This window comes from Crotalus tigris, unplaced genomic scaffold (genome assembly GCF_016545835.1).
Source record: "Crotalus tigris isolate CLP2741 ecotype Arizona unplaced genomic scaffold, ASM1654583v1 scf7180000017952.28453644438:3035480, whole genome shotgun sequence".
NCBI classification, from domain to species: domain Eukaryota; kingdom Metazoa; phylum Chordata; class Lepidosauria; order Squamata; family Viperidae; genus Crotalus; species Crotalus tigris.
Window position 1 is genome coordinate 290,629 of NW_024096741.1, and position 19,083 is coordinate 309,711.

At 34.6% G+C, this 19,083-nt stretch overlaps 1 protein-coding gene across 5 annotated transcripts in view; it reads right to left on the reverse strand.

The window, feature by feature from the left end:
• The window catches only part of NCOA2 (nuclear receptor coactivator 2), a 138,271-nt gene that overhangs the window by 69,139 nt on the left and 50,049 nt on the right, over window positions 1-19,083 (reverse strand). Inside the window, exon 1 of one of the 5 annotated variants that reach the window (XM_039345400.1) lies at window positions 5,422-5,619. The exons of the other annotated variants lie outside the window; for them this stretch is intronic. The gene's annotated coding sequence lies outside the window, so the exon portion shown is untranslated. Of the gene's footprint in view, window positions 1-5,421; window positions 5,620-19,083 lie in introns of those variants that run through there. 5 annotated transcript variants of the gene reach the window in all.

The window sequence follows — 19,083 nt, forward strand, 5'->3', positions numbered from 1 at the left end:
TGGTTAGTAAACAAGGTTTCCCTGTATTGCACCACAATGGATAGACAAAGTGCATGAAAGGATCATTAATACAAGCTGAAGGCCAGAAATAAGTATGCAAAAAGATAGTCCAGCCAACAGAAACTGAAGAAACTATAAGGTGTAAAGTTAAAAACCCATAACCCAACCAGCCAGTTACATTGAAGAAATGGTTTTCTAGGCAATAGTGAGTAAGAGTAGAGTATGCAAACTTAATCTTAGTCTATTAACATTCTCCGCCATTTATAATACTAATAACCAAAGCTGGAAAATTATTCTCCCTTTAACTTTCCATGGAACTAATGAGATAGTTCAGAGGCTACAAGTGGACAACCACTGATTAGAATAAGGATTTGATAAATAATGGATTAATCTATCCAAACCTTTGAGAGGAGACAAATTATTCTAATTCCCATTAACTCCTTAAATAAATTAGGGAAAGCATGCGTAGCATAGCTTTAAGAATTCTTTTCAATCTCTTAATAACAACCCTGCTATTGCTCAAATACTTCTTCTATGTTGATGAAATGGCGAATTTTTCTAGATTCATTTTCTCCACAATCTCAGCCTGATCTGGCCCATTAAATTCAATCTTTCTTTTGCTGGCTTCTCTTTGCAGAAATAATTTGGTTCCTTTCTGTTCAGTAACATATTGTGCTAATATTTGATTGTTTTTACATAATTTGATTCCAAGACTCTGCTAGGTTGGATATAATAATTAGTTAGAGAAAGCATCAGAACATAGTTTCTGAATTTCTTTACAACTCTTTAAAACAGTTCCACTCTAGGGCATGTGACTCGAAGGGAGGATTGATTCAAATGGAGGAGTTGACAACATTTCAAACTACTGTCCAATTATCTTTCCTATGGGGATGCATTTGGAGGCTGGCAATTTGTTTTGTGACAATCAACATCTCAGTTACAAATAACAGTATACTCACACTTCTAAAGAATTATGATGGATAAATAAACTAGTGAATGTCAAGAGAAGCCAGATATACCAGCAAGAACCATGCCAACACTGTGTCATTGCTCGTTTCTGACTTCTCCCTTGAGTTCCTAGCTATTTCTCAGATGTTGACATAAGTTTTCCATGCCTTAATTACAACCAACTCAACTACTGGAGTGCGTTTTCTATGGGGCTGTCTTTTTAAAGCATTCAGAAGCTGCAAATTGTATAAAACATGCTGTCCACACTGCAGACTGGTACATAGTACAAGGATCATATCATACCTGATACTGAATGATCTATCCATTTAATTTGTTGGTCCTGACCTTTAAAATCTAAATAGCATAAGGATGATAACTGTAAGACTGCCTGTCCCGCCATGTGCTTGACTGGTTACTTAGATCAGTAGGAATGACCATTCAGAAAATGCTGGGAATATTTGGGAAAGAGCTTTTTTTGGTTAGTCTGAAGGCTACGGAATGTATTCCCTAAGTTAGTGGTTTATTTCCCATCCCTCAACCCCCCCCTTTTATAAAATATATCTTTTTCATCAAGCCTTTAATTTCTAATTATTATTTTAGTAACTGCTTTTTAATTCTGGCTGAATAAATTGTGATTTGCATTTGTTACTGCTGCCCTGAGTATCAGAACAAACAAAATAAATACATGAAATATAACATGCATGCCTATCCACACCAAGCAACCAAGCGATTCATCCAGATCAATTCTCCTCTCCTTCAGTCAGGATCCTGCATTTCTGCATTCTCCATGACAGATATGCCTCAGGAGCAGACAGACACATAGTGCAGACCCAGAGGGCATTCTAGACACTGCTGAAGATTCAGGTTCAGGTTCCTGTTCCACATGTTTATTTAAGAAAATGTGTATGGCCACCCACTCACTCTCAGTGACTCTGGGCAAGTTAAAAAAAAAAAATCCAATATACAAACAATAAAAAAACAATCCCTTTCCCCCGAAGGCAACAAGAATCAATCAAACAAACCACTTGATGGGCTCCATCCCACTCTGGGTTCCCCAGGCCTGTTGGCAAAACCAGGTCTTTAGGGCCTTAGGAAAGAGTATCATAGTGGGGGCACTATGATGATGTTCCAAAAGGAATGAGTCACAAGGGTGATTTAGCTGATTTTCTGTAAGACAAAATTGCTCAGCTTTGTTCAAGTATGTATGATTTGATGAAAGTCTTAAAATATTTTTCTTTCTATATTGCTTAATAAAAAATGTTAATATTTAAATTCATTGTATTGAACATTACAATGTGCTTATTTGCAATCCCAATAACTTAGAATATTGGATCTTTTCCTCCCCATACTACTTCATGATAAAAATACGGACTCCAACTTCATAACCTCCAACTCTTGGTCATTCTTTCTGGGATAGATCAATTTCTGAAAGAGCCTAATGTACCTCGGAAGCAGCTAGGAAGATGTGGCTGTTAGAGGCAAAATATGGAAATGTCTGGGACTGTAACCTACCTATCCCTCAGCAAAGAATGAGGTCTGATAACTGAGAAGCTGTAATTAAGTGAATTTGATCAGGATTACTTTTTATTGTGTAGGCAGTGGCATCTGAGTAATGTGTGGAAAAACTCAAATTTTGTGACACTGCATTGGGTGGATGAGTGGACCACAGGACTAAATATTTTAGGTAGCTAATCTGTACCATGATTGTTGGGACTGCCCATGCACATTTTAGTGCTGTTATTAGATATGCTCCACAGTAACCTTCCCTCTTGGATGTCTTCTCATACCCACAAGGCAATGATATTATAGAAGAATATAGGCTGTTCCAATTATATTATACATATCTAATATCTTAAACACATGAGATCAAAATATATCAACATAAGTATCAGAAGCAGCAGTTAATTTACCAAAACTCAGAATCCAATACAAAAGGAAAACATTACAACCCAATTCCCTCAGTTGGGAAACACCCAGATAGGCAGAGGGGAGGCCTGAAGCATGGAGTAGCCACAAGAAGTCCAGAAGTGACCCCACCCCTCCCTTTAATCTCCATAGAACCTTATCTATCTATTCTCAGGCTAAGGCTAGCAGTCTGCAGAGATTCCTTTATAACAGGCAGAATATAATACAGTAGTGAGTTTTGAACCTTACACAATGGGGAAAAACGTAACTATTATATACAATAAGAGATTGTGCATAACTAAATTTTCAACCAGGTCTCTTGTGCTTCTCCATGATCCAGACTAAAAGATACTTCTTAATCCTTCTAATGTAAGAGTGTCCAGAAAAAGCATGCATGAGTGCTTTCCATTAGGGCAATGGTGTAGTTAGCACATTAGGTTCAAAGGCAAAGGTGTGCTTTGTATCACTTGAAGGAATGCATGTAGCACTTATTTGCAATTCCTTAAGCCAAGTATGTCTTTTCCTGGGTTTATATTGTAACTGCAGCAAACAGCTTTACCATCCCAAGAAAGGATGAACATGTTTTAAGAGGTTATAGGCTGGTGCTGAACATCTACACTTCAAACAGAAAATCTGCACATCTAATAGCTATTTATGAAAGAAGAAAAATGTCATGGTTCCAACAGACTAAACCCATCAAAGGTTATACAAAACTATAGATACAAGGATCTTACCCACAAAAATATGTTCCCAAAATTGGGGGTATCCCCAGAACAATGGAGATGTGATATTAAAAGTGAAAATCAAAATAAATGAAAATAATGAAAATCACTTAAGGATTAATGTAGAACATTTTGTTCAAATACACTGAAAATTTGATGATTTTTTCACTGTAAATTCTTCAAAAATATAATGCATAACATATCTCAGCAGTTCATGTATAGCAGTATATAAAATAAAGTAAATATCCTTTAAGTTCTCATGAAGAAATATATTAATTTTCCAAATACAAATGTACCATTTTCACCCAGAAACAAATAAGCTACACTAAATATTCCTGAGAACATGACAGAATTTTCATATTGTTATTATATTTTATCTGACATATACATTCAATGCAAGGCGAACATACCTAAAGATCAAATGATTCTACCTTTTATTTCCCTCACAACAGTAACCAACTCTGTGAGATAGGTTGGGTTAAAAGAGAGTAATTGGTTCAAAGTCATCCAACTGGCTTTCTTTCCTAAAGGGAGGCCTAGAACTTAGTCTTCTGTTTCAACTTTAACCATTACATAAATGCCTAGGTCTGACCTGTGCAGCTAAAATAATTTTAGGGAAGTGGAAACACCACACATTGATATATAGTGTATCATGGTTAATTATCATTCTTTGCTCTTAAGATTTACAAGGGGACCTTCTTTATATACCCATTGCCCACTGATGTCTTAACATAAGTAAAACTCTTCCCTATTTGTTTGAAAATTAAACAAAATATCTGAGTTAGTACCATGATATTCCAAGAAAAGCTAAAAAACACCTATTTGTAATATAGTTGTCTACAAAAAATGCCGAAGTTAGTTTAGTTCCAGTAAAAAAAGTCAATCATATAAAAGTTCAATATTAAAGATGTCTACTATTCATTTAGAAGAAATTAACAAGCATTCAACATTATATAGCTATTAGTAACTTGACAACGCCCACCTAGTAATATTTGTAGGGGGAGGGGAAGAGTAGCAGTATAATACTATGCATATCTACTGAAAAACAAGTTCCATGAGTTCATGGAGGCTTAATGCTCATATAATAAGCATATAGGATAGCTGATCAAGAATAGCATTTCACATTTAAGAATATAAAATAAAAAGATTTGCAGAGAAATATTATTTAACAATATCAAGCTATTTTTCTCTTCAAGGTTAAAAGAAAGGTAAGGACTGTCAGTAAGGTTAAATGCATCAAAATATTCAGCATCATACAGATACACAGACTGAAGTTTAAGTGCCATTGTCTATACAGGAGCAAAAGACTAAAGCAATAAGGATTAGAAAATGAAGTTACTAAATGTAGTCGTATTTACTATTACAGTACATGACCTATTTTAAGCCCTGGGTCAGTAAATACAAAGATAATAAAATACCTATCTTCCTTTTATTTTAGAATTAGCAGTCAAAACAATACAAGTACTGCATTGTAATTATACAGCAATTTAAGCATGCATATTCTTCAGCCTTTCTTCATCCTGAAAAACAGGGCTTATATATATATATATATATATATAAAAGCTTTTATTTTACTTGACTTTACTACACATACTGGGCTTAGTGTTCAACGTTTTCTATTCCACACTTTTATACATATATATTTACAAGGGAATACATAACACATAAATATTAACAGGGGAATTATTAATGAAACTACAAGTAATAGTTTTTAAGTGAGAAAAATGGGTAATGAATATGCTAGATACACTCCCTCTATTTGCTAAGGAATGCCAATGATAAGCCCTGCCAATGATCAATTGTCATGATCTGCATCTTCTACATTATACAAAAGACATGAACATACCAAATATGAAGTCATTGTACTTCTGAAAACACTCCTTGCAATCTTCCAGAGACTCTGCCATTCAATAAAAAACCAGCAGCTTTTCCTTTATTGTCAAGCTATGGTATTTATTTACACATGTCGCTATACTGCTTGTTTTATTAAAGCAAGCAACAATGAATTAGAAAATATTAGAAAATAAGTCCTGTGTTAACTTAAACTATCCCTGTCTTGCCCTAAACAAAAACACATGCTGAGTGAGGATGTGCGCACACAGCAGCTTATCTCCTTGCTCATCTGCTTCTAATGACAGCTGATAAACTAGCCACAACTAATCCTTTTTTAGCTGCTGATCAAATAGACAATCCAGCATGGTGGAACACTCGAAAATTCCTCTTGCTTCTGTTCTCCTGCTCCTCTAAAAGGCAGTTTCCTTTTCATTGAGATAATAGCCTTTTCTGCAGTCACATGACTCAGAACCTACATTAGCACAGCGTTATGATAATAGATCTCCCTCCCCCTTTCTACTGCTATTAAGAAGGGCATCTCTCTAAAACCCACTTAAACATTTTGCAGAGTAAAGTGCCAACATTGTATATCTCTTAGAAGGAAAAAAATGATGAGATAAAGAGAAAGAAGAAAAAGAGAAAGCATTCTGATGCTATTCCTTTTCAATAATGCATATATTCTAGCTATAACCAATTCATGTAGAATGAAAACAATATTATACATGATGTCTAGAAGACATAAGTACGGTAATTATTTGGTTTATAGACTCTAGATTTTCAGCCTTAAGCTTAGTTGAAGCATTTATTTTTTTGGCTCTGTAATATTCTCCTTTATCCTGGTCACATATTGTAAAAAAATGTGTGTTATTTTGTTCTTATCTCTGATGTATTTTCTTCATCTTTTGTGCAATGAGTGTTCCAAAATCTTATACTTACAGTACAAATATAATGGACATTATATGATAATTTATCATATAAATAAAATGGACATAACAGATCCCTTTCTGATTAGAACTACGTAAAATTAATTTTTTCCTGACTATGCATGCTTTAAATATAACATACAGAAAACATGCAAGCTTTAGATAGGTTAAACACCCTCCTTCAATTATTAACATAAGATACAAGGTTAAAATATGGACTTCTCTAAGTCTGACATTCTACTGTTTCAAAATGTCAGAGAATCACTAGGATAAAAACTGACAAATATTTCTGATTTTTGTTGGCAAACTGTATGAAAAAAACAATTCAATGAAGTACCATTTGATCTATGATTAAACATGTGACAGAATACAATGTAGTACCTAAGAAAACTTGATTTTATTTGCTGGCATGGGAAAGAATGTTAAAACTTTGCTGTAAAGTTATATTTAAACCATAATAACAGCAAAATCTGCTTGCCAAATCTATATTGTTCTGACGATAAATATTACAATTTGTATGGATTTTGCAAAATAGAATTGTAGAGTAATACTACAATAGTTGAAGACACTGGACTAGAAAAAGGATGATTGTCAGCTTTAGTCCTCCATTAGGAGCAAGCTAACCGGTGACTTTGGCCAGTCTCTCTCAGCCCAACAAATCTCACCCAGCTGTGGTCGGGAACATACGAGGAGGAAGCATTATATGGATTAGGTACAAAATAAAAGGGTAAGGATGGAACTCTGCAAAATAAATCAATAAAATTGAAATATCAAAATAATTTAATATGCATTATCTTATTAATAACAAAGCAATGATAGATAAATATTATCTCTATTTTGCATGGGTTCCATGGAGACTCAGAGTACTGTAGAAGTTTCTTAAAAATCCATGGCATAGATCAGTGATGGCGAACCTTTTAATGTCCAAATACCGGCCCTGCCCCTGCCTCGCCCCCAGCCTGCCCATTCGCAGGGCCACTCATTGCCTCCACAGCCTGCTGCAGATCTCCCAGGCAGCCTCGCAGTGCCATGGCGGCCAAGCCCTCCGCCCATGCCCTGCAGCATTATCTGCGCATGACGGGACACAACGGCAGAATCTTGTCCTTGCTGCTCAGCTACCATGTCCTTGGTTGCGCTGATCTGCGCAGGCCGTGCTCAGGGGCGACTCTCCTCCGGACAGCCTGCTTGTGAGGAGGGGGCCGCAGGGGGAGGAGGCTGGGGCAACGGTGCCCACAGAGAGGGTTCTGAGTCCCGCCTCTGGCACACATGCCATAGATTCGCCACTACTGGCATAGATACAGAACAGGATTTAAAATAAATAATTTAGGAACCGATTACCTGAAGGATCACCTATCTCAGTCTGACTCAATCTGCACATTAATATCAGCAGGAAGGGCCTCTGAAATATATCTTAGCTTCAAGATTTATTTCTTGGCCACACAAGAGAATGCCGTCTCCTCTGTGATTTCCAAGTGATGGAATGTGGACCTGAAGGAGTTGCATTCAACCCAGAATCCTGCAGGTCTTTTCAATTTGAATTAGCTAATAAAGGTAGTCCACGACTTACGACCATAACTGAGCCCAAATTTTCTGTTGTTAATTGAGACATTTGTTCAGTGAGTTTTGCCCCATTTTATGATCTTTCTTGCCTCAGTTGTCAGTGAATCACCTGCAGTTGATAAGTTAGCAATCCAGTTGTTAAGTGAAATCTAGCTTCCCCATTGACTTTGTTGTCAGAAGGTAGCAAAAGATGATCGTGTGACCTTGGGACAAAGTTAACAGTCATAAATATGAACCAGTTGCCAAGCATCTGAATTTTGATCACATGATCATGGGGATGCAGCAAAGGTGATAACTGTAAAAAATGGTCATAAGTCAATTTTTTCAGCACCGTTGTAACTTTGAAGTGTCATTAAATGAACTGTTGTAAGTAGACAACTATCTGTAATGTATCTTACTTTTTAAATCTGGTTTGAAATAATTATTTTGCATTTATTTTGTTAGCTGCTTTGGGTGGTTTCTGGGCATAAATTTGAAATATAAATTTAATAGTAACATCTTAATTCATAGCCCAGTTTCATAGCCATTTTGTTTTTAAAAAATGGTTTTAAATTCTCAGATACCAGTATAAATTCTTTAGGTACAGACCTCATTTAGGGATGCAAACTGTATCAAAATATATATACCAGTAACATATCTGAAGCTCTGATTTTAAATATTTCTTTGAAAATCATAACACTGAATTGTTCAAAAAGGAGAAAATGTCAGACATTAACATTGCATGTCTTTAAAAAATCAATACCAATATTATCTGAATGCAGTTTAAATATTACAATATATATGATCTTTAAAAATCGCAACTGTGAATGAAAAACCACAAAAGGCCATATTAGCCTACTTAGCAATATTAACTGTCATATTTCTTAATTCATGCAAAGCACTTTCTTTCCAGTCCACCTGCCCCCCCCCCTCCCTATTAGACACACATATTCAGAGGAATGGGTGGCAAGCTCACTGATTAAATTTGCAGACAATATGAACATAGGAGGAATAGTGAGCACTGAAGAAGCAGAGCTAATGTTCAGAAATAGACAAGCAGTGAGAAATAAAATGAGCTTCTACAAGGACAAATACAAAATAACCCACTTGGGAAGTAAAAATTAAGGAGCATGTACAAAATGACAGCATGCTGGCTAGACAGTAGTAGTAAACTGCAGATCACGTAAAATATACTACAATATAGTAGTAAAAGGTTTTTAGGCAATACTGCAATAGAAAAGAAGCAGAAATAATATAAAGAACTAGAACTACCAGGATAATTAAAAACTAATACAAATGAAAACACGTAATATTCAACAATTTACAGCAGCAAATTGAATAAAAGGGAAAAGAAGCCAGAAAAATTATTACTCTATATCACTATCTGCCTAATTTGGCAAAGAAGTATATCAGCAAAATAATTTTTCAGCCATACTTTAACATTTTTTAGTGAGAAATTTCAGTTTCTGCCTAAAATGAGTTGTTGGCAATTAAAAGCCCTAAGGCTGCATAGGACCCTCAACTCATTTTTAGGTGTCAAGATTTCTAAGAATATACCATCTGAACTTTTGTTATTTTCAAATGAGAATCTTTGTAATGCTATGATTTAAAGGGGAACAAAGCCTACTATCTTCTCTACAAACCAGTGAAACAATGAAAATTATGGCCCTGCTCACCCAGTTTATGTCTTCAATCCACTTATTTTGGCCCTTCTGCTTTCCTCCAAAAAGCCCAATCCTTCTCAAATTATTAGAATTTGAGTATCGTATCAACTACTTCAAAGTTGTTCTAATTTACACCTATTACAATGGACTATATTAGACTTAACATGTGAAGGAATCTAAAACAAAACAACGGTCCTATACTGAATGTATATAATTTTAATAAGTTCAGACAGTAGATCACATGGTATTGTATATATAATGGTCTGCTAATACATAGTTTTGTCAACAAGGTTGTTTCCTTATGTAAGAAATGGAACAAGGTGTCTTGGGATATAGCCACAACTATCATGACACAAACTGATGATAGCAATGTTAAATACAAAATACATCCAACGAACTGTACTTTTTAACTCCAGGATGTTTTGTGTTCTAGAACACCAATCATCTTTTTGTTCATAAGTATTTATGAACAAATAAGATTCCCATAAAGGTCTAACTCAACATCTCATGCTCTATATTGCACTGGTGTGGCACATTTGGAATATAGATTTACAACCACAATTTGAGACCAAAATTTCTTTTGCTAAGTGAAAGTGAGTTTTGCCCCATTTTATGACTTTTCTTGCCACGTGTTAAGTGAATCACTGCAGTTGTTAAGTTAGTAACATAGTTTTTAAGTGAATCTGACTTCCTCACTGACTTTGCTTGTCAGAAGATCACAAAAGTTGCTGCAATAGTTATGAGTCAGTTGCCAAGCATCTGAATTTTGATCATGTGACAATGTGGATACTGCAATGGTTGTGTGAATAACGGTCATAAGTCACTTTTTAGTGTCATTGTAACTTCAAATGCAATCTTGGAGGTCTTCTAGTCCAACCCCTTGCTCAAGGCAGGAGTCCTTATACAGTTCTTTTAGAACTGTTATGAGTCAAGGACTACCTGTACTGTAGTTCTGGTCACCATGATACAAAAGATTGCTGAGACCCTAGAAAGAGTGCAGAGAAGAGCAACAAAGATGATAAAGGGTCTGGTGGCTAAATCTTATGATGAAAGGCTAAGGAAACTAGGTATGCTTAGTCTAATGAAGAGAAAACTCAAGGAAGACCTGATAGCAGTCTTCCAATACTTGAAGGACTGTCACAGGAAAAAGGGTATTGATTTATTCTACATACCACCTGAGGCAGACAAGAAGCAATGAGTGAAAGAACGTCAGAGGGAGATTCAGCTTGGAAATAAGGAGGAATTTCCTAACAGTGAGAACAATTAATCAATGGAACAGCTTGCTCTGGAATTGTAGATGCTTCATCACTGGAGGTTTTCAAAAAAAGATTGTTCTGGATGATAGGATTACTGCCTTGGACAGAGGTTGGACTAGAAGACCCCCCAGGGCCCCTTCTAGTCCTATGATTCTATGTAACTATGTAGCAGTTTCTGGGTTTAAGAATGCATGGATTTCTTACATGTTTATCAAATGTATTTATACATTTATTTGAAGTACATAGCTTTACATTATTAACACATAAAGTGATATACTGAACAAGGCTCTGAAATGTAGTCATTGGTTTTTAGCCCTTAAGTAGGCCAGCAAGACTTCTTTTAGCTGTTACAAAGGCTTTATACAGATCTTGGAAGCATCTTATCTGGATTCACAAGCTAAGCAGGATCTGGCTTGAAAATCCTCAGACAGAAATTACTAGGAAATATCAGGGCTTGATCTGGATTGCGATTTTAAAAACATTCCGTAAGAAGACAATGGCACACCATATCCAGACTTCTTCTGAGAAAACTGCAGATTATCCATGCATTCATCATATATCATCCTCCATAAAATATAATTTTACCTTCTGAAATCTTGCTCTCTAGGCTAGAGAGAAGCTCCCTGAAGGATGGGGGCTCCAGCAGGAGTCCGAAAGCTCGGAAGATGAAACCTCTGGTCCCGGTGACAGATCCAGATTGGCTTCTGCAAAATTTCTTTAATCCATGAACAAAGTTTGCTAGTTTTTCCAATTTCTTTATTTTGCGTTTTGATAATAATGGCCTTTCAGAAATTGTGGATATTCAGAATCTGCTCATAAGCTGCTATACTCAGACTACTTATAAATGACGGAGTTCGTTTTTCAATTGCTGGTATCTCCCTATCAGATGACGTTCTTCATAATCCTTGTTATTTAATAAAAATCCAGCTCCTTGATGAAGCAAAGTTACTGAATCTCTTGAACCTTATTAAAAATTTAAGTATTTTTATATACACCTGTCTATGTACTTGAATATATGTAATCTACTGATATTTTCAAACAAAATAATAAAATGTAATATAAAAAGCGACAATCTTACATTCATTAATGTGAAACTAAGGATTACTGATTTTGAAAGACTTTCAAGAAAGTATATATAGATAGTCTTCAACTTACAACAAACACTGGTTCTAGAGTTATGGTTGTAAGTCATGGTGATCAATTTTATCTTTTTTTGACGGTCATTAAGCAAATGTACTGGTTGTTACATGAACCCATTTTAGTCAATAGGCATTTTTTGTTAGAAACCAGAAGTAAAAACCGATTTCTGGCAAACACTTTTTGCCAAGAATTGTGGTCACATGACGGTGAGATGCTACAAATGGCTGTAAATATGGGCTAGCTGCCAAGCACCTAAAATGCACTCATGTGTCTGTGGGTGGGTCCCATGGAACTGACTCAAAACTGAGTCATAAATAACTACTATTATAACTTCAAATTGTCCCTAAATGACCTGTTATAAGTCGAGGACTACCAATAGTAGTAAGTCTTTTGGCCACATCCGACAAAACAAGACAAAGGCTTTCCATAAAATAGATATCTATCACTTCTTTGGTTTTATGAAAAACAATTAATCATTTTAGTTGTTTGGTAACCTATTAAAATACTAATGTGAAGCCATCTATTAACATTAGAAAATGAGAGCCAGTTTGGTTAAGATTAAGGCTTAGAAAGTAAAAGACAGTCAAAGCTGGCTGAATTACTGGGTCAGTCACTCTCGCTTAGTCCAACTCACCTCACAGGGTTATTGTTGTGTGGAAAATAGGAGTCTTGTGTTTAAGAGTGAGATAAAATTTAGTAATAAATAAAATAAAAATTAGAAAATGTTTTCAACATTCTTGACTGTGATGTTGAAAGCTTTTAAGTAGTTAACAAAAATTGGCAGACATGTCCATAATGGACTTTGTTCTTTGTTTTTGCTAAGTTAGAAGTTCTGTTTACTATAGATGGGACTCTGATGTTGAAATTCTAATTAAGGCAAAGTTACTTCTGCAAAACAGTGGAAGTGTCAATTACTTGAAACAGTTTTCAAATCAAATCTATCTTCACTATAAAATGAATTTGCAAGAACACTTCATCTTTTCAGAATTCAATTCAACATGTAGGTTACATACATGTTGAGGCCCAGTACTCTTCAACATCTTCATCAATGACTTAGATGAGGGAATTGAAGGAGGACTCATCAAATTTGCAGATGACACCAAACTGGCAGGAGACAAACTCAGGATCCAAAAAGATCTTGACAAACTTCAACAATGGGCCCTATCCAACAAAATGAGTTTCAGTATGGAGAAAAGCAAAGTTTTACATTTAGACAGGAAAAATCAAAGGTACAAGTACAGATTGGGTGAGACCTGGCTTAAAAACAGTAATTGTGAGAGGGACCTTCACTTAACCATGAATCAGCAGTGTGCAGCAGTCGCCAAAAAAGCTAATACAATCCTGGGTTGTATAAAAAGAGGCATAGAATCAAGATCACGCGAGGTATTAGTACCGCTTTATAAAACCCTAGTAAAACCATACCTAGAATACTGCAGCCAATTTTGGTCACCATATCACAAAAAAGATGTTGAGAGTTTGGAAAAAATTCTGAAAAGAGGAACTAAGATGATCAAAGACCTGGAGACTAAAACATATGAAGAACGGCTGCAGGACTTGGGTTTGGCTAGTCTAAATAAAAGAAGAAATAAGTAAGACGTGATAGCAGTATTCCAGTATTTGAGGGGCTGCCACAAAGAAGACGGGGTCACATTATTCACCAAAACACCAAAGGGCAGGACAAGAAACAATGGTTGGAAACTAATCAAAGAGAGAAGCAACCTGGAACTAAGGAGAAACTTCCTGACAGTGAGGACAATTAACCAGTGGAATAGCTTGCTTCCAGAAATTGTGGGTGCTCCATCACTGGAGATTTTTAAAAAGAGGCTAGACAGTCACTTGTCTGAGATGGTATAGGTTCTCCTGCTTGAGCAGGGTTCTCCTGCTTGAGCAAGGTCCTTTCAGCTCTATTCTATTCTATTCTATTCTATTCTATTCTATTCTATTCTATTCTATTCTATTCTATTCTATTCTATTCTATCCTTTATTTCAGCTTTAAATATATGACAGCTATATTTTAAAGAGATTTCTGGATTTTTTCCTATCACTTGCAACAGATGTATTCGATTGAAAAAAAAGTTTTTGTTTTAAACACTGTTATAAAACAGAGTTTTTGTAAAGGAATCTAGAGACCAACTGATTTCTGTCTCTAAAGTTCATCTAGAAGCATACTTTAAGGATTGGTTACAATCCTACTGCTCTAATAAAAATCACAGCAAAAGTTGAAAAGTAAGTTTAACTTATAAAAACAACATAGCTTGTAAAAAATAATAGGAAACTTTTCTAACTGTTGCACGTTTGAACCTTGAAATGATAAATATAGGGGACATGAACTGTTAAGTGTATTCTAATCTAAAGCTTTGTGGATGTATCTCCACAAAACTTTCTAGCATCATGTAGGTGTATCTTCATTGAGAAATGTTTTGGTGATATGGAATCTGCACAAACTTACCATCATCCATTTTTTACTAACAACTTATTTTATACATCCTAAATCGGATATAGGACGCACCCTATATTGGATATAGGATGCATTATTTTATGCAATTGGTTTACAAAATGTTAAAATAATCTGCCTAAAATTTCAAATCATCTCATTGGCAACAAGACTGGTCATATATAAGAAGCTCTTGAAAGGACATGCAGATCCTTACGCAGGCTTTAAAATATTTTATATTTTAAATTTAAATACTTTTAAATTTGAAATATTGTACATTTAAATACTCCAATGTCATGTGCTGATTCTCATGGCTATTGTCATACTGAAACTTTTTTCAGATACATTTGAAGTTAGCTTATACATACCTCCCCAAATATTAATGAAACTACTCAAGCAGATTAATTCCCCAAAAGTAAACATGATTACATTCAAAATAATTCTGTCAACATACCTGTTGAATGAGAACATATTGATTTACTTAAATATAAATAAGGTACTATAAAAATATTTAAAATTTAAATATATATTTAAAAATATGTACAGTACATATAGAAAGTATTCAGACTCCCTTAACTTTTGTCAAACCATTTTTCCCCTCATTTATCTACACATAATGACAAAATGAAAACATAAGTTTATTCATTATGGGGTACTGGCTGTAGATTAATGATGAAAAAAATGGATTTCATAAACTGTAGAATCAGGCTGCAGCATAACAAAATTGACAAAAGTGAATGGGGTTTGAATACTTTCTGATTGCATTGTGCTTGTGTGCGTGCATGCATGCGTGCACACATAATTCAAGTACCCAGATTGTGAAGAATGCTTTTTTGGGGAGGGAGGGTAATCATGCTGTATACGTGAAAGATAAAATTATATTCCATCTGTTCACACTTTAAGAAGCCTTTCAAATAAGGCAGACATCCTTTTTTTCAATAAGAAAAAGGCATCTTAAATCTTCAACAGTTAATTCGGTATACAAAGAACTTTACTAGAATTTTGCATTAAAATTTAAATTGAAAGCTACCCTGCCCCACCCAAACTGTATAGGCCAATATATAGTTCCATTCTAGTACCCTTCAGCCTGGTAATTTCATCATTCTTAATGGAATAAGCCTCACCAAAGGTCATGATTTTTAACCAGGAGAATGTTCAGAATTATTTGAGAAAATCTGAGTTTGTAATACATACCAGGACTAGTATTTCTTTACATAAATCTTTCAGTCATAAAAAGTGATTGTCTCATCAAGATTCTCTTGACAAGCTGTCTAGCTATTAAAATGTATATGTATCAAAGAAAACATTCAATATAACACAATCAATAACATTTTTCAGGGGAGCTCAATGTAATAATCATATTTCCAACTATCTATCATAAGCAGAATTTCTTATATTTAAATTAAAAACACTGAAAAGAACATTCTTTTTTACTTTATTATAAAAAATTAAGATATTCCTATATTGAATAGAAAACATAAGACCAGAATAAATGCAGCCATTTCACTTTTCAACAGAAATATTTGAAAAACTTATTTCTCTGACTCAGAAATAAGAACCTGATATTTCACTTTCTCAGTGGCCAACAACTAGTCTGTAAGGTGAACAAGCTAAGGCACAGATAAACCACTATCATATTTATTTGAAAGATATTCTTACTAAATAAAAAGGCCTTTCTTTTTCACATGATATACAAGCTTATTGAGATGACATCACTGACTGCTCCTTGGGGCAATTAATTCAAGTACTGTGCCCTGGAAATACATGGCTGCACATGAAATCACCAATCACTTAATGGCCACAACTTTTCACTAGGGGATATCCTTCCTTGATTTTTTTTTTTTTTTTTTTGGTGAAATACTTCTGATGAACATATTAGGATAAAAAGTTGGGACTTATTTACTTTATTCTTTTCCAGCCTCTTGGGGACCTTGAGTAAAAAGAGACAAGTGTGCTTTTAAAAGCCCTGTTTTGCAGACGTATTATAGAATGTCATTTCTGTTTCCAGAGCAGAAAAAAAGTTAAATGATGGTGGGGTCAAAATGACTCCAAACAGCCAAGCCAAGGAAAGTCTAATCCCTCTCTGCATAACTGGGTGAGTTAGATGACAGGATTATGATATTACCACATTGACCTGGGGAAGTTAAATGACAGGATTATGATATCTCTGCAATGACTTAATTTCTTCTTGACTTCAATATGTCACATGAATAGTGCGATGCAAGTCGAAAGAAACATAGTGAAGCATGCTCTGGAGTAGTTTATATGATCCCCTAGAAAATCTTCCAACATTTATAATGAATTTATAACATAAGAATATAAAGTATACACAAAAAGGGGTTCCAAAAATTTCTCAGCTGAGAATTATTTGGTTTGGTTACATTTTTTTATTAACCAAAATGCCTCTATGGGATGATCAGTTATACAGAATTGAAATAGTATATAAGACTAACCTTTAATGGTCTCTCTCCAGATAAGACAAAATTGCTTTATCACAGGGAGAGTAACAAGCTGCTTTTAATTTTGGGGCAACCTTAGGCATGTAAGCCAGTTGGGTAACTTTGGACCAGTCATTCTCTCTCAGACTAACATCTTCACAGGCTGGTTGTTGTGGTGAAAATAGGAGGCAGGAGTATTAAATGTGTTTGTCGCCTTGAGTTGATAAAACTATGTAACAGTCAAGATAAAAAAAAAACCTACTGTGAACAATAGTACTAATAATAACAACTTTAACAACAACTATGCATCAGCTAATCCAAAGTACATGTAGATAATTAAGAGTCCTGTGCCAGTCTACCAGTAAGCAATCTGTAATTTTTGGCTGAGATCAGAGTGCCTCATAAATGCTGCCAACCACTGGATAGAAAAATCATATATACTAAGATTTATAACTCTCATTCATTTTCACATTTAAAATTCTAGACTGCCTCAATGGTAGAGATCATAGGACATGTAAGGCACTCTCCATATCTGAGGAAGGATTCTACATTTTAACTATTATCTCATTAGGAAATGTAGCTAGTATAAGATAACATTCCAGATTAGAACTTATATAATTGCCTAAAAACGTTGTGACCTACTCTACTTAAAAGACTGCACAGAACAGAACTATAATTACAGATTCACAACTGTTCTTATTTAAATATTTTCAAGCACTCTACCCAAAATAATCTTCTGCAACCAGACTGATGCATATTCTTACAGCAGTTATAGAATACTAGCAAACAAAGGTACATTTAATGTTCTAAAATATATGCAAAACTACTGTCACTCCTATTTCTAAAGTATTTTCCACTAATTTTTTACTACTAGTGATCAGAAGGTCCTTCTCATGTGATTTTCTTCATCTTGAGAAAAGCTAGCTTTGCCAGTGTTATATATAACCCTAATACACTAACTAAAGAACTTTCATAATATACGTTTGCAAAGAAAAGTGCCTAGTTTTAATTGTTTTTCCAACTAATCTCTATAAATCCACAATATTTGTTTTCCCAATTGATCTTGTGTAAATCCATTGTCTTTTTCGCAACCTATCTAAGTATATTCACTATCTCTCATATTCTTTGTTTTTTATCTTCAGTACATTGTTTTGTATCTTTTAGAGCTTTCTTATGATATCACCATAAGTGCCTGAAAGTTTTCAGCTGCTCTGCCTGGAACAGGTATGGACATGGCTACCATGCACTTAGGAGAGATGCTTACAATAATATAATTAAGTACAAGCTTCAGCATGTATTGTTCAGTGTATTTTACTCCACTAGCATCTGAAAGTAATTCATCCAGTAGAAATTAAGATAATTGTATTAAACAATGTTTATTAGCAAGAATTAATGCACTGCATCTTCCTTATTCCCCAACATCTAAGGAAAAAGTCTTGATTGCAATACAACTGGGGTGGTGGTGGGGTAAAATTAACTTAGTCACAAACAGAAAAGAATATATAATCTGACAGGTAAGTAAGTAAAACTTCTATTGAGATAAATTTATCATACTTCTTGCTACATGAACAACAAAATAAATTGAACATCTTTGAAATCAGATAGTCAATGTTTCTGGATAGAATATACAAAAATAAATAAATGTAAAGCAGTTCACTAAATTGAAAATAATCTGTTATGCAAAAAATGTCATCTTTTACTTTACTAACAGCAAAAATATTTTTTTATTTGTGCTTTTTTCCTAGTTTCTTAATGTCTATACAAATAATACAAGATGAAAATACAGAGATGTATGGTATTAATGACTTTTCTTCAGAACTTCTGAGCTTCAAAAGTACAGGAGTCTGATGATATCCTAAGATGTGTAGGGATTGTATAGTTTCAGTTGCAGACATAGTACAATTTTGCTCTCTAGCATAAAGACCTGTTCTATGTATAACCTCTTGACTACCCTTGAAGCATATTGTCATGAAAATATTAGAAAAATCCCATACAATTTTGAAATCATGTATTTATTGTATAATCAAATTCAATAAACTGGATGAAATAATTATTTTTCATTCTGCCCTTGAAGGCCAATTCCATCATAGGTGGAACAATGAGTTATGAGCTTCAAGCAACAGATTTTGACAGGGAATGATAGTGAGCTGTTGAAGGACATAGCTGTATGCACAGATGTCTAGTAGAAAAATTAAAAATGATACTAGATATATCATGACATTATCATACAACTACTGTATGTTTGGTATAAAATGATATATACAGTGTATAATTTGTATGA